At 39.0% G+C, this 13,695-nt stretch overlaps 1 protein-coding gene across 1 annotated transcript in view; it reads left to right on the plus strand.

The window, feature by feature from the left end:
* The window catches only part of LOC131533699 (ADP-ribosyl cyclase/cyclic ADP-ribose hydrolase 1), a 74,652-nt gene that overhangs the window by 17,735 nt on the left and 43,222 nt on the right, over positions 1-13,695 (plus strand). The window lies entirely within an intron of this gene.

Consider the following 13,695-nt stretch of genomic DNA (forward strand, 5'->3'; position numbering starts at 1 on the left):
AAAACTTAAAATACTTAAAGAAATATTCAGGATGTAGTACAAGTTACACTCAAGTTACACTCAGTCAACAGCACTTGTGTCATGATGTTGATTGCAACCATACAGCAAATAAATCAAATCAAATTAATTTTAATTTATGTTGAGGGCGTTCTGGATTGGGGGTGAATTTGTTGTGAGATCTCATTAGAAAGGAAACATTTCAATAATTTAAATAATTTAAATAATAAAGGAGGAAAAGTGGGAATTAATTTTAGTTGCAATAAATCAAATTAAAGTAAAACTGAAAGACACGTGCATGCCTTTCTTGTGCAATTATGTCAGTGATGCAGCCACAATCCTAAACAAAAATTGAAACAGTTGTTATAGCAATTACCAGAAGATGCATAGTTGATAATAAATTGCATCACTGATTGATGCGCGTATGTCATCGATGGGTCACTTATCAGTGATATTTACAGCTTACTTGATACATTTACACCTCAGACGATAGCAAACACCAATGACCAGGTATAATACATTCAAAACATTTACACCAGAGCAGATATTCGTGAACAGAAGCTTAGCTATAGTCATAAACACAAGCATGCTTTGTGTGTAGGCCTATTATACAATACAAGAACATTTTATATATGGGAAACTATAGTTATAAACATCTACATATATTCCCGAACAGAGTGTATCACAGTAAAGTTTTGTCTAATCATTCTTACTCTAACATTAGGCTATTAACATTATAACTCATATTACTTTTATATTGTATCGCTGTCTATTTTATAGACATTTTGATGTTGTATTTTGTTTGAAAAAAACAAAACAAAAAAAAAAAAACATCCTGGCATCATGAGACATTTAGATGCAGTGAATGAAACTTCATAATGTTTCACTTGATTATACATTTAGTCAGGAATTATAATTTGGAAAAAGTCTAACTAGTAAAATGTGTACAATGTCACAACTAATGCAAGTGCAAGTAGGTTAATAAAAAAGGCCATTGCACACTGAGTCCAAAATTTTTACATGCGTTTTTCCGTTTTTTCGTATTCGTCATCCTTTCCTATCAAAATACATGCTACGGATGCAAAAACACAGAAAATTTAACCTAATACGAAATGTTTTATGACGGACGAAAGTTTCGGAGGCAGTGTGTAAACGTGATTGACACAACGTGAGGTCCTATTTATTTTTTAAAGTGCGAAAATTTCGGACGAAAATTTCGGACTCAGTGTGCAATGGCCTTAACTCATGTAAATGATCTCCGCTGGATCGAGCTGCCACATTCTTCTTCTCCTGAGGTAAATACAAGGCTTATTCCTCTCAGTGCGTCTTTTTCTGAGGTAAATTCTGTCTTAATCCTCAGCGCATCTTCTTGCAGAAACGAAGTAGCCAAGATGAACTTGAGGAAAAGTCTCGTTGCATTGTTGCTGTGATGTGGGCATTTACATGCTACACATCTCATGTGGACTATTGTAATATCAAATGCAAAAGCAACTCGTGGGCATGACCTAATTAGAGATAAAGAAGTAAGATAGGAAATCGTGTTGGTTTCATAAGGATTACTTTATCACAGAATATTTGTTTTTCAATAAGAACTGCTTCATTTAAAAGTAGACATGTCAAGCTTTCTATATATCTCACATGTCTTTGTGTCGATAATTTACTGAGTTTCAGTTTATTTTTGTGACGCGTTTCTAAAAAGAGATCACAGAGAACGAGGCGGCAGACAGCGCACCGTGTTTGTTTTCTTTATTTTAGAAAAGCACAAAGTTTTGTTGTTATTATGTGTGTATACAAATAAAAGTAGACCCTTTGCAGATTCGATTGAGATATGCTTTTATCTGTACGATCAAAACTGACGAAGTAATTTAAATTCATTTAGGGGCTTTAAAAAAAATTTAACAAAACGCGCCACCACGGGCTTCGACCACAGAGGGTTAATGTACTTGGATTGTGCATCAAACACTAGGAATATACAAGTACTCAATCAGGACTAAGACACTCAATATTCAATGTCTCGGAATGAGGGCACAAAAAAAACATGGTTCCCTGAGAATATTGAACGAGCGTTGCATAGAACACATTTGGGGAAACTCCTGTTTACTCTATTACTGAAGCCTGATTTGTTCAGGTTTGTGTCGCTGCACAAACCAATGGCACTCTAGTCTGCCAGAAAGGGCAGAGCCGACCTCTATATAAGTCGGCTCCAAGTGCCATTTTATCAGAATCTTTTGACTGAAGTGACAGCCATTAATTAGCGTGCAGCTTATAGCACAGCAAGTGATGCAATGCTCGTTCCCTTATCTAAGGGAACCAAGGTTATGTTAGTAACCGGAGCATTCCCTTTCGAACGGTGTCTCCCGTTGCATAGAACACATTTGGGGAAGCATCCAATCATGCCGTGCAGTGCAGAACGAAGCCTGCTCTTTGAGCCCAGCCTTGGGTCACCCAAGTTAAGGAATCCTAGAAAGCATGAGCAAAGTTGAGACCCAGGCCGATAGGCTTAGGACCACAAGACATAACCCTTTTCCATCCTTGGGGATAAATATGTTATTTAAGCAGACAAAATCCATGCCTGCAGGGCAGGGACATCTAAGCTATAGAATCTGGCAAAGAAGGCAACGACCAGTCAGTGGCTGAACATATCTCACTGATAAAAATTCTGCTAGACCACGCCCAGGAGGCGGCCATTCCTCTACTGGAGTGGGCCCTCAAACCTATGGGGTACTGTGAGCCTACTGAGGTATAAGCCAAGGCTATGGCATCTACGATCCAGCGAGAAAGTCTCTGCTCCATGACTGGTAGCCCTTTAGAGCAGTCTCGAAGCAAACAAAGAGCGCTTGACACACACTCTAAGAGCCCTTACTGGGCATAGTGGATTGGGACCCTGCTCACTGTCTGCAGTGGAGAGTGCTAGAAGAGTGATAACCTGAACTTTGAACGGAGTTGAGAGCACCTTAGGTACATAACCATGTCTTGGCTTGAGGATGATTTAACAGTCTTTAGGCCCAAACTCCTGCAAGTCACCTGCAGTGCCACTCGCTTGACCGACACTAAAGCCAATAGGAGGGCAGTCTTAAGTGACATGGGAAGCAGTTCGGCAGAATAGAGTGGCTTGAAGAGAGGGCCTTGTAGGGCCCCTAGGACTTTGGACATGTCCCAGGTTGGCACAGTATGAGGACAAGGAGGGTTCAACCTCTGAGATCCCCACAAAAACCTAACGACTAAGTCATTCGGGGGAAGGCACATAGGTTAGCGCTGGGCCAATCATGCTGCATTGAGAAGTTGGGCAGTGAGAGTTGTCTTCTGAGGCAAAGAGGTCGACCTCTACGCTCCTGAAGACAGAACAAATCATTTGAACTGTCTGAGGATGTAGTCTGGACAGCATTTCCGCTCTAAGGTTGAGACTGCACGGCACATGAACCACACTAGGAGAGGAGTTTGCTCTGTGCCCATCTGGCAAAGGGAACGTGACCTGAAGCCAGCCTGGTGATTGATGTACGCTACCGTTGTTATGTTGTCCAACCAGACCAGGACGTGGTCCCCCTTTAACCCACTGGGGTCCGAGGTGATTTTTGGGCTCTTGAGATGTTTTGACATGTTTTGACATGCCTTTGTCGCCTCTGGCTTGCTCAGTTGGGGACACTTAATTTCTAGCGATTATCGCCGATTTGATTGCACAGATACTATTTAAACTAAACTGAGCTAGACAATGACATCTCTGAATTCAATAATGAAATGCCTTTAACTGAAAATTGAGTGTTTAATCTTATCATTATACATTACTGACACTCTATCCTCCAATTTGATACTGTTAAGTGCTTTGACACAATCTGTATTGTAAAAGCGCTATATAAATAAAGGTGACTTGACTTGACTTGACTTACATTTGTGCTCATTTCAGCTACTTATACTATTGGCCAACATGTAATTTTTTTTATATTCAGCACAAACTTTGCTACAATAATACGTGAGCGAGATGAATGTATATTTTTTTAGAAAAATATATATATATATATGCATGGTTAGTAGCTTAAATAAGGCCATAAAACGTATATGATTCACACCAGGGGAGACAAAAGACACTGGTGAGACAAAAGGTGATTTTGGGGCCCTTGAGATATTTTGACATGCCCTGACATTTGTGCTTATTTCAGCTACCATTGGCCAACATGTAATTTTTTATATTCAGCACAAACTTTGCTACGATAATACGTGAGCGAGTATGTGTATATTTTCTAGAAAAAAAATAAAAATGCATGGTTAATAGCTTAAATAAGGCCAAAATAAGGAGACAAAAGACCCCCCCTGGCTAATGTTCCCCTATGATATTTGCAGGCATATGCCTTATGACCACCTAGACCATACAAATAACAAATTAATCATTATTTTTCCAAATTATTGTTTGAATTGTGAACATAGCCGCTCCAGTAAGGCCTTAAGACCAAGTGGAATCCTCTGCCAGCTGGTCGCTCTGGCTTCACAGCGAGTGGGACTCGCGTTAACGGCAATTCCCTTCATCGTCTGTGTTTTGATTTCGGCTAATCAGTTTGGGCGAATGCAAAGAATGTTAATATTGTTTGAAGCACAACATCCAGCTAGGTAAGAAAACATGCAATCTACCTGAGGGAAGACATCTTTCATCTCTTTACTGAAAAACTAATTCAAGCACCAAAAGCAGCCCACACGCTATCCCCTGGTTTCACAGACAATGCTTAAGGCTAGTCCCAGACTAAAGTTAAGTGTAGCAAATTAGCTCAAAAGGGAAATATATTTATAAGTAATTATAACTGGTTATAATTAATTATGAATATTTAGATCAGATCTTATAATTAACTGTAGCAGAATTAATATTACAATTATTTAATCTGTTCATCCATTGGCAGTATAATCATTTATCAATTCTAGGAAATATTATTTTCCTGGCCAAGGAAGAATAGCTTCCCTGCTTTACAAAGTACTAGCAGTAACTTAGCATGTAGCAAGATCAACATTCAGTAAATCCAAATTGTGAGCAGCACACAGAGACAATCAATTGTGAATATAAGGAATTTAAAGGGGTGGTTGTTTGTGATTTCACTTTCTTTTTTCTTTTTTTTTAAATCATAGAATTTTTGTTGTTGCCAATTGCATTTTTACATTTTATACCACCCTATCCACCATATACGATCCTACCTAGCCGCAACAAAGCAATCCACAATTAAAACAAATGACATCTAAATAAATAAAAAAAAAACTAAAAATAACTCATATATATATATATATATATATATATATATATATATATATATATATATATACACACACACACACACACATACATACAGAGTTCTGGTATGAAACTCTAAATGGAGCAGTCTGATAGGTCTAACTCAATCTGACCTAATGACACCATTATCACATGGCACAGCTGATTGGTTCTCTCCTGTATCGATAGTGTATTGCGTGGTCTGCCTAATTTAATTAAAAAATGAGCAACCATAATCAAATTTAAAATAAGTGTCATGTTAGCAATTTGCATTTTATGCAGGAGCAAAATAATAAGCATATTAGCAGCAGCATTTAGCATCTGTGTTTATACAGCTGGAGCAAAACCTAGTTTAAAGCATATTTAATCGCTCTAAGGACACACCAATAGTAACGGACATGAAACAGGTTAAATGAAATAAGCATTCTTGTGTATGCATTTTAATGTGGGTTCAACATATGCATCGGTGTTATCTCAATGTTCACGTTCGTTATTTCTAAGGTCGATGTTTTCATTGTGATGAGTGCGTGGTTGATTTCAGCTGCACGCAGTGTCAGAAGCATGCGCTTATCGCAGTCATATCAATGACAGTGTTGCGGGAGAAGGGAAATAAGAGTTATCTCTGAAGATCACTATCTACGGCTGTTGTAGTCCCGAGTGAAATGCATTATGGGTAGTGTAGTCGGAGAAATGTGTTCGTGTGACGTGTGCGCTCGCTGTGCTGTGTAGTTCAGAAAATGGAGAAAGAATATTTATATTCTGCTTTTATTTCAGTTCATTCAGGTCAGTCCACCTAGGGGTTTTGTGCACTGTAACTCTGACAACTTTTATCTGCACGAGAGAGTAAAATGGCATGCATCGGCTAACTTTGTCCATCTCATCATTGCACGAACATGAATTAACAAGTTGTTACGCTGCCGCTGGGACTGATGAAGTAGAGAAAGCTACAACAGTTATGAAATTACTAAATTATGATATTTGCTCAGGTGGGTGCTTGGGTCTTATCTATCGGATTGCAACATATATCAATTTTGTTAATTAACATTACTCATAGTGTGCGTCTAATTAGAGTTAAGCCAGTCAGTGTGGTAGCCCAGGCACACATAGATAGTAATACATGCGGTTCACATGGCTCTTCGGAGCAGCAGCAGTACATATAAATTGGCGATAGATCTGCTTGTTGTGGGGTGTTTTGTTCTTGTTTTTGCCTTTTATTTTCCCTTCTATTGTCTCCTGCTTTGTGGGGGTCATTTCATGTATGTTATATTTGCAGCAGCAGTATTTTCTTACATGCTCACAGCAGCATGTTGTGGATGTATTGGCAGTAGCAAGTCTCGGTACTTGCTCTGCCGCAGCAGCAGCAGCAGCGAAGCAGATCTATTCCACCAAGACCAAATCCATTAACATTGTCATGAACATTACCATGCCAGTCCCTCTAAGAGTTGTCATGACAGAAATATATATATTGTTATCATTGTAATTTTTGTATTCCGATTTGTGTTTTGCATATTTGTTGTTTCATGTTGGAGATCTATTATACAATTGCTGAACTGTTGGACCACTGCAAGCTACTAGCCTTTTTCTTGAACTGTCTTGGATTCATTATAAATTGACTTTACTATTGCTTGAGTTTTCTGGTCTGAAAAGCTTGATGGGATGTTATGCTGATATTGTTGAGCTTGTATCTTTGTCTGTCTACATTCCACTTGTTTGTATGTTATTGACTCTCAGTTCAAATACACTCAGCTCTGCTCTGGATGTATGGATCCCCTTCATTCTTTATGTGACCCTAAGAGCTGTTACAACCTCGAGACGTTCCCTTTCAGGAACTTGAGCTGCTTCTAAATGCTTTGGGAATGAGAATACCCACTGTGTCATATGAACAAGTCCATGTCTGATGAGCACATCAAGACAAGAAACTTGGGACCCTGAGGTAGATGTCAGGTATAGATTGTAAAAACAGACAAATGTGTGCGGAGAGGACCAGCCTGAACCACCACAAATGTCCTGGAGGGCCACACCCACTAAGAAGAACTTGAAGGCAAGTGTGATGGTCTCGACCACCCATCTGCTCATAGTCTGCTTGGTTGCCAGAACCCCTTTCTTAGGCGGACCGAAGCAAATTAATAGCTGACCTGCCTTATACCACAGGGCAGCTCTGTGAATGTAAGCGTCAAGTGCATGCACTGGACAGAGCAGATTGATTCTGGCCTGCTTCCTGGAAGCGAGGAGGACAGAAGGCCTAAAGTACTATGGGTACAGCAAGTCAAAAACTATTAAATACCAAGAAGAAGAAATAAGTTTTAAGAGTAGACTTAAAAATAAATAGTTGAGGCAGTTCTGATATGAATTGGGAGACTATTCCACAACTTAGGGCCAATCAACAGAAAAAGCATGATCACCTCTGTTTTTGAGACGTGCCCTGGGAACTTGCAATAAACCAGAATCAGTGGATCTGAGTGCTCTTGACTGAGTGTATGGATGTAACAAATCAGGTAGCTGTGGAGCCTGATTATGGAGAGATTTATAGACAAACAGTAACATTTTAAAATCAATTCTATATTTAACTGGCAGCCAATGCAATGAAATCAAAACAGGCGTGATAGACTCACATTTGCACTTCCCATAAAGAAGCCGAGCCGCTACATTCTGAACCAACTGCAGACGAGACACAAATGACTGATGCCTGTTTCACACACACTCCGTTTGCGGTGCATATTTTTTTCCGCACCCATGTTAACTGATTAAATCGTTCACACTGCACGCAGTTTCGGTCCGGCAGTGCGTTCCAGGAGAAGTGCATCTGCAGCAGTGCAGAGATCTTTTCCGCACCGAGTCCATTTTTGCTGTGCTGCACGCGCGGAATTAAAGTGACAGCGCTTTGTTCACGGTAAAAATGAACATGGATTGACATGGAAATGTAGTAATTTCACAAAAAATAGATATAATTAAAGTCTACTGTGTTTCACAGGCTTTTTGGCTAGGTTTAAAACAACTTTTAGATAAATAAGGCAACATATGCACTGTGTCTTGTGGAGGTAGAAAAACAAGTTCTTTAAGACCCGTGGGACTGTTATTAATAAATAAATGTAATAAAGATTTAAATGTAAAAGGCACGAGAGCCAACTGTTTCTGTCAGTGGTAAGTTTTAATTTAAAATATTTGTGAAAAGTAGGCTATATGCTGTGTTTAAATGTGTTTCCACTTGCTTGAGCAACTTAATATACAAATCTAGAAGCTAAATGCATTTAATATGTTGTTTATATTAATTGAATTTAAATGTGAATGTCTATGAAAGATTGTGTTACTGTACTGTGATAAAGAGGATCACCACAGTGCTGAAAAAGCACTTTCAGTATAGGCTAACAACGTTTGGATTTGAAATAAAAATAATGGATAAATGTTGTGTCTGTGGTACACAGGATCAGGAGCAGACTGCAAACGCGTTCTGTGTGAAAGCACAATTAGTCCGTGCTGCTTCTGCACGGCATACATAACCATTTCAAACTTGAAAAAAAAAAATGGGTTCACCTTCGTCAGAAGACTAAGATGATAAAAACAGGACTTGATCACAGCACTTATCTGCTTATCAAATTTAAGATTATTATCAAACCATACACCTAAGTTTCTTGCACATGTAGTGCTATATTGAGTGAGAAGTTCAGATTCAAAATCATGTACACAGTGGTCATTTGAGCCAAACTAAATGAATTCAGTTTTACTTTCATTGAGGCTTAGGAAATTACTTGTAAGCCAATGTTTTAGTTCATCCAGACAATCTAAAATAGGCTTTAAAGGTTTACTCCACCCGAAAATGAAAATTTTGTCATTAATCACATTAATGACTGTCCCATTGACTGCCAAATAATTAACACTGTCAAGGCACAGAAAAGTATAAAAAACATCGTCAGATTAGTCCATCTGCCATCAGTGACCGTAATGTAACGTTACGAAGCTTCGAGAATACTTTTTGTACGCAACCACTTTCTCTAAAATTTTGAAGAGAAAAGTCAAGTTTGAAATAGGACGAAAGTTAGCCAGTAATGTGGAATCCAAACTTGTTTTTTTTTTTTTAAATGAGGCCACACTGTGGCATGTTTGACCCCCTGGGGTCGAAGCCCGCACTGGTGAGGTCTGTCTCGTATTTTCTTTATGACCGTGAAAATAACTAAAAATACTCCGTAAGATTTGATCATACAGATAAGAATAAGGTATCGTTTGAAACTGCAAAGCGTCTACTTTTATTTGTGCATATTCATAATAACAACGAAATAATGTGCTTTTATAAAATAGAGAAAATAAACAAGGTGCGAGGGGATCACAAGACCCTTCGACGGCGATGCAAGCTTAGTCTTTCGCTCTGCCCACTTTGCCATATATTATACGATCCTGTCAGTAAAATTTGAACCACTCTGCATTGGACCCATCATGAGTGCTAAGGCAGACAAAGGGGATCGGAAAAGAGAGATTGAGCAATCGCCAATGAAGAAAAAATTCAGAGATTCCGCCATCTCCAGAGAGGATCTCGACGATGCTATTGCTAGCCGTATTGAACTAGCATTTAAAGAGCATCAAAGCACTTTGAATTCAGTTGTGAATTCGGCAGTAAGAGATGCGATGGACTCTGTACTGATTCCAGCATTGCGCGAACTGCGTGAGGACATACAAGCGACCAACAAGTCTGTTAAAGAGCTAAGAGAGGAGTTTGAGGCCATAGCTACCGCGGCGAAGCAGACACGTGACTGCGTTGATTCTGTTCAAGCAGATGCACGTGAGGATAGGAGGGCAGTCACGGACATAAGAAATCAGCTGGAGCGACTCACGAGAAGATGATAGATATGGAGGACAGGTGCAGGAGGAACAACGTACGACTGGTGGGGCTGCCAGAGGGGGCTGAGGGATCCGACGCGGCTGGTTTCCTCAGAGTTAATCTTCCCAAGTGGATTCCTTCCTTGAGGGGCCGTTACATTGAGATTGACCGGGCGCACCGCGTGTATGACAGAGGGAGAGGCTCCGATCGGCCGCGCACTCTTATTTTTCGTGTACTGAGATGGCATGACAGATCCGATATCCTGAAGGGTGCTCGGCAGGCCTATTCGGTGAAATGCGCACAGAACAATGTCACACTACTATTTTTTTCCTGACTTTAGTCCAGCTACAGCGATCAGGAGAAAGGCATTTGGTCCGGTTTTGAAGAAGATGACAGCGCTTGGCCTCCAGCCCTTCTTCATCTATCCGGCGGTACTTAAACTACGGCACAAAGGGGCACAGAAAAGCTTCGATTCCCCTCAGAAAGCGGAGGATTTTATCAGCTCCCTGTCTCAGCAGAAGACATATGCCGCGGCTCTGCGGGGCGGCGACGGGGGAACAGCGGCCGCTGTCTCTCCAATCCAGCGGGAGGAACTTGATGGCCGGGATGGACATGGTTCTAGCTGCCCTAGTAGGGGATGAGGGTAGGATGGACATGGACGCTCGCTAAATCTATCTTTGGCTTTTTCTTCTCTCCTCTCTACTACTGAGATATTGTCCCTATATATCCGGTACAACGATCTCGTTGTTGGTAAGACTGACTTTTTCTCTCTCTCTTTTTTGGAGGGGACTAATTGAGAGTAGGTTTAATTAAAAATATATTTTTTGGCTGTGTGGACCTTTTCGGGAGACATGTCTTGCGTTGGAGTGGATCGGTCACGAACCATCATTATTTTTGTTGCTCAGTCAGACCTATGTTCTCGGTAATGTGCGGTCTGAGTTGTTCCTTGTTTATGGTTGTTGGTTGTTCATGTTTTTATGTTGTTTTTACTTTTTACAACAGACATTTATACTTTTATTTATTTTACCTTATTTCTAAAGGGATTTTTCATCTAGGATGTTTGGTATCTAAAATGCACATCAGCGTTTACATGCTACTTGCAGAATGGAAGTGCTTCTGTTTTTTTTTCATTTATTGAATACAATCTTGGGATTATGAATATTCAATGCATACTCTAAATATTTTATCACTGAATGTGAATGGTCTAAATTCTGCTGTTAAACGAACCCGTGTATTAGAATATTTACACCGTAAATCTATTTCCTGTGCACTAATTCAAGAGACACATTTAAAACAATCTGACGTGGCACGTTTTCAGAATAAATATTATAAATTAGCGGCTTTTTCCTGCGCTCAAAATAAAACTAAGGGGGTGCTTATCCTTGTTAACCGAAAGTTAAATTTAACAATTGAACACCTTGGTGATGAGAAGGGTAGATTTGTTTTTCCGATGCAAAATATATAATAATAGGTTAGCATTGGTCTCTATTTATGGTCCGAATGAGACGGACAGTGCGTTCCTTACACAGATTTCCAAAACATTACTTGAGCAGACTGATTGCCCATTAGTGGTGGGTGGTGATTTTAATGCTGTCATAAATCCTGCTTTGGATAAATCTCAATCTGATACAACAGCCAATCCATCCTCTAAATTACTGAATAAATTTATCACGGAGCTCAACTTAATCGATCTTTGGAGAATTTAGAATACTAAAGCTAAGGACATCACATTTTTTTCTAATAGACATAAGACTTTCTCTAGGATAGACTACATATTTCTCAGCCCATCTTTAATTTCGTCTAATTCCTCCATCTCTATATTACCAATTTTATTATCTGATCATTCTGCTGTGTTGTGCAGTGTTCCTCTTTCCGATATTAAAGCCAAAGCCCCTAGATGGCGCTTTAACATATCATTAAGTAATCAGACTTTCATTACTTCACTAAAAGAATATATTAAGGAATTTCTTGAAATCAATATGCCCTCTGATGTGGATCCTCAAATAATGTGGGAATCGACTAAGTGTGCTATACGAGGATTCTGTATATCTTTTTCTTCTACTCTTGCCAAAGCGAAAACTCACCAGTTTACACAATTAGAAAATAAAATCCAATCATTGCAAAACCTACAAAAACAACATTTTACTGAGCAACAGGCTACACAGCTGTCCTCTTTAAAAGAAGAATATGATTTACTTTCACACTCAAAGGCGGAATTTATTTTACATAGAACTAGGCAAAAATATTAGGCAAAAATATTATTTTGAATCAGAGAGACCTAGTCATTTATTGGCCCTTAGGTTGAAAGAATGTGAGTCTAAGGCATATATTAGTGCAATAAAATCATCGGATGATCAGGTCACCACGAAACCTGTTGCAATTAATGACATGTTTAAAGGTTTTTACATGAATCTGTATAAAGCCGAAACAGATTTTGATGAACCAATTTGTAAGCAGTATTTAGATAAATTGGAATTGCCTCGGATCTCACAGGTGGATAAAGAATCTTTGGAGGCCCCATTAAGTTTGGAGGAGCTTCACATCTCTCTAAAAAGCCTTCAAAAGGGCAAATCGCCGGGTCTAGATGGTCTCCCCCCTGAATTATATTTGGAAATTTGGGATTTGGTAGGGACACTTATGCTTAATTTATTTAATTTTGCAATTGAACATGGGGTATTTCATAGAGATCAAAAAACATCACTGATTTCATTACTTCTTAAAAAAGGGAAAGATCCATTAGATTGTTCCAGCTACAGACCGATTTCGCTTATCCCATGTGATCTAAAAATCTATGCTAAAGTTTTTGCTTTTCGTATGGAGAAGGTAATCATAGTCTGATCAAGGAGGACCAAACCGGTTTTATCAAGGGGCGAAATGCATCTGACAATATGCGTCGACTCCTTCATATTCTTGACTTTGCAGACTCCCACCCGACCCCTTGTGCGGTCTTTTCACTTGATGCAGAAAAAGCCTTTGACAGGCTAGAGTGGAATTATATGTGGGCAGTTCTGCAATGTTTCGGCTTCGGTGAACACACTTTATTTCTATGATCAAGACATTATACCACTCACCTGCAGCATCAGTCATAACTGGTAATATTATTTCCCCCCGTTCCCTTTGCAGCAGGGAACAAGGCAGGGATGTCCGCTTTCCCCCTTATTGTTTTATCTATCTCTTGAACCCTTAGCACAAGCCATCAGGAAATCTGAAGTATCGATTAAGATTCATGATCATAATCATAGTATTTTGTTATATGCTGATGATATTATTCTATATTTAGAACACTTTGATGTTTCAGTCTCTAGTATAATTAAGGAATTTGATAATTTTAGTAGCTTATCAGGATATAAAATAAATTGGAGCAAATCTGCTTTAATGCCAATTAACAATGCTAAAGTTGATTCTTCTATTCCCTCATTTATCCCTATTAAGGAATATTTCATCTATTTGGGCATTACCATATATAAAAACATTCATAAGATTGCCAGAGACAATTTTAATAAAATTTTAGTTAAGGTCAAAAATGACATTCATAGATGGAAGAATCTTAAAGTCTCTCTTCAAGGAAGAATCTCCACTGTTAAGATGAATTTGTTACCTCAATTTAATTTTTTTTTCTCTATGCTACCACTTTCTCCCCCTC

This window comes from Onychostoma macrolepis, chromosome 24 (assembly GCF_012432095.1).
Source record: "Onychostoma macrolepis isolate SWU-2019 chromosome 24, ASM1243209v1, whole genome shotgun sequence".
Taxonomy (NCBI): Eukaryota; Metazoa; Chordata; class Actinopteri; order Cypriniformes; family Cyprinidae; genus Onychostoma; species Onychostoma macrolepis.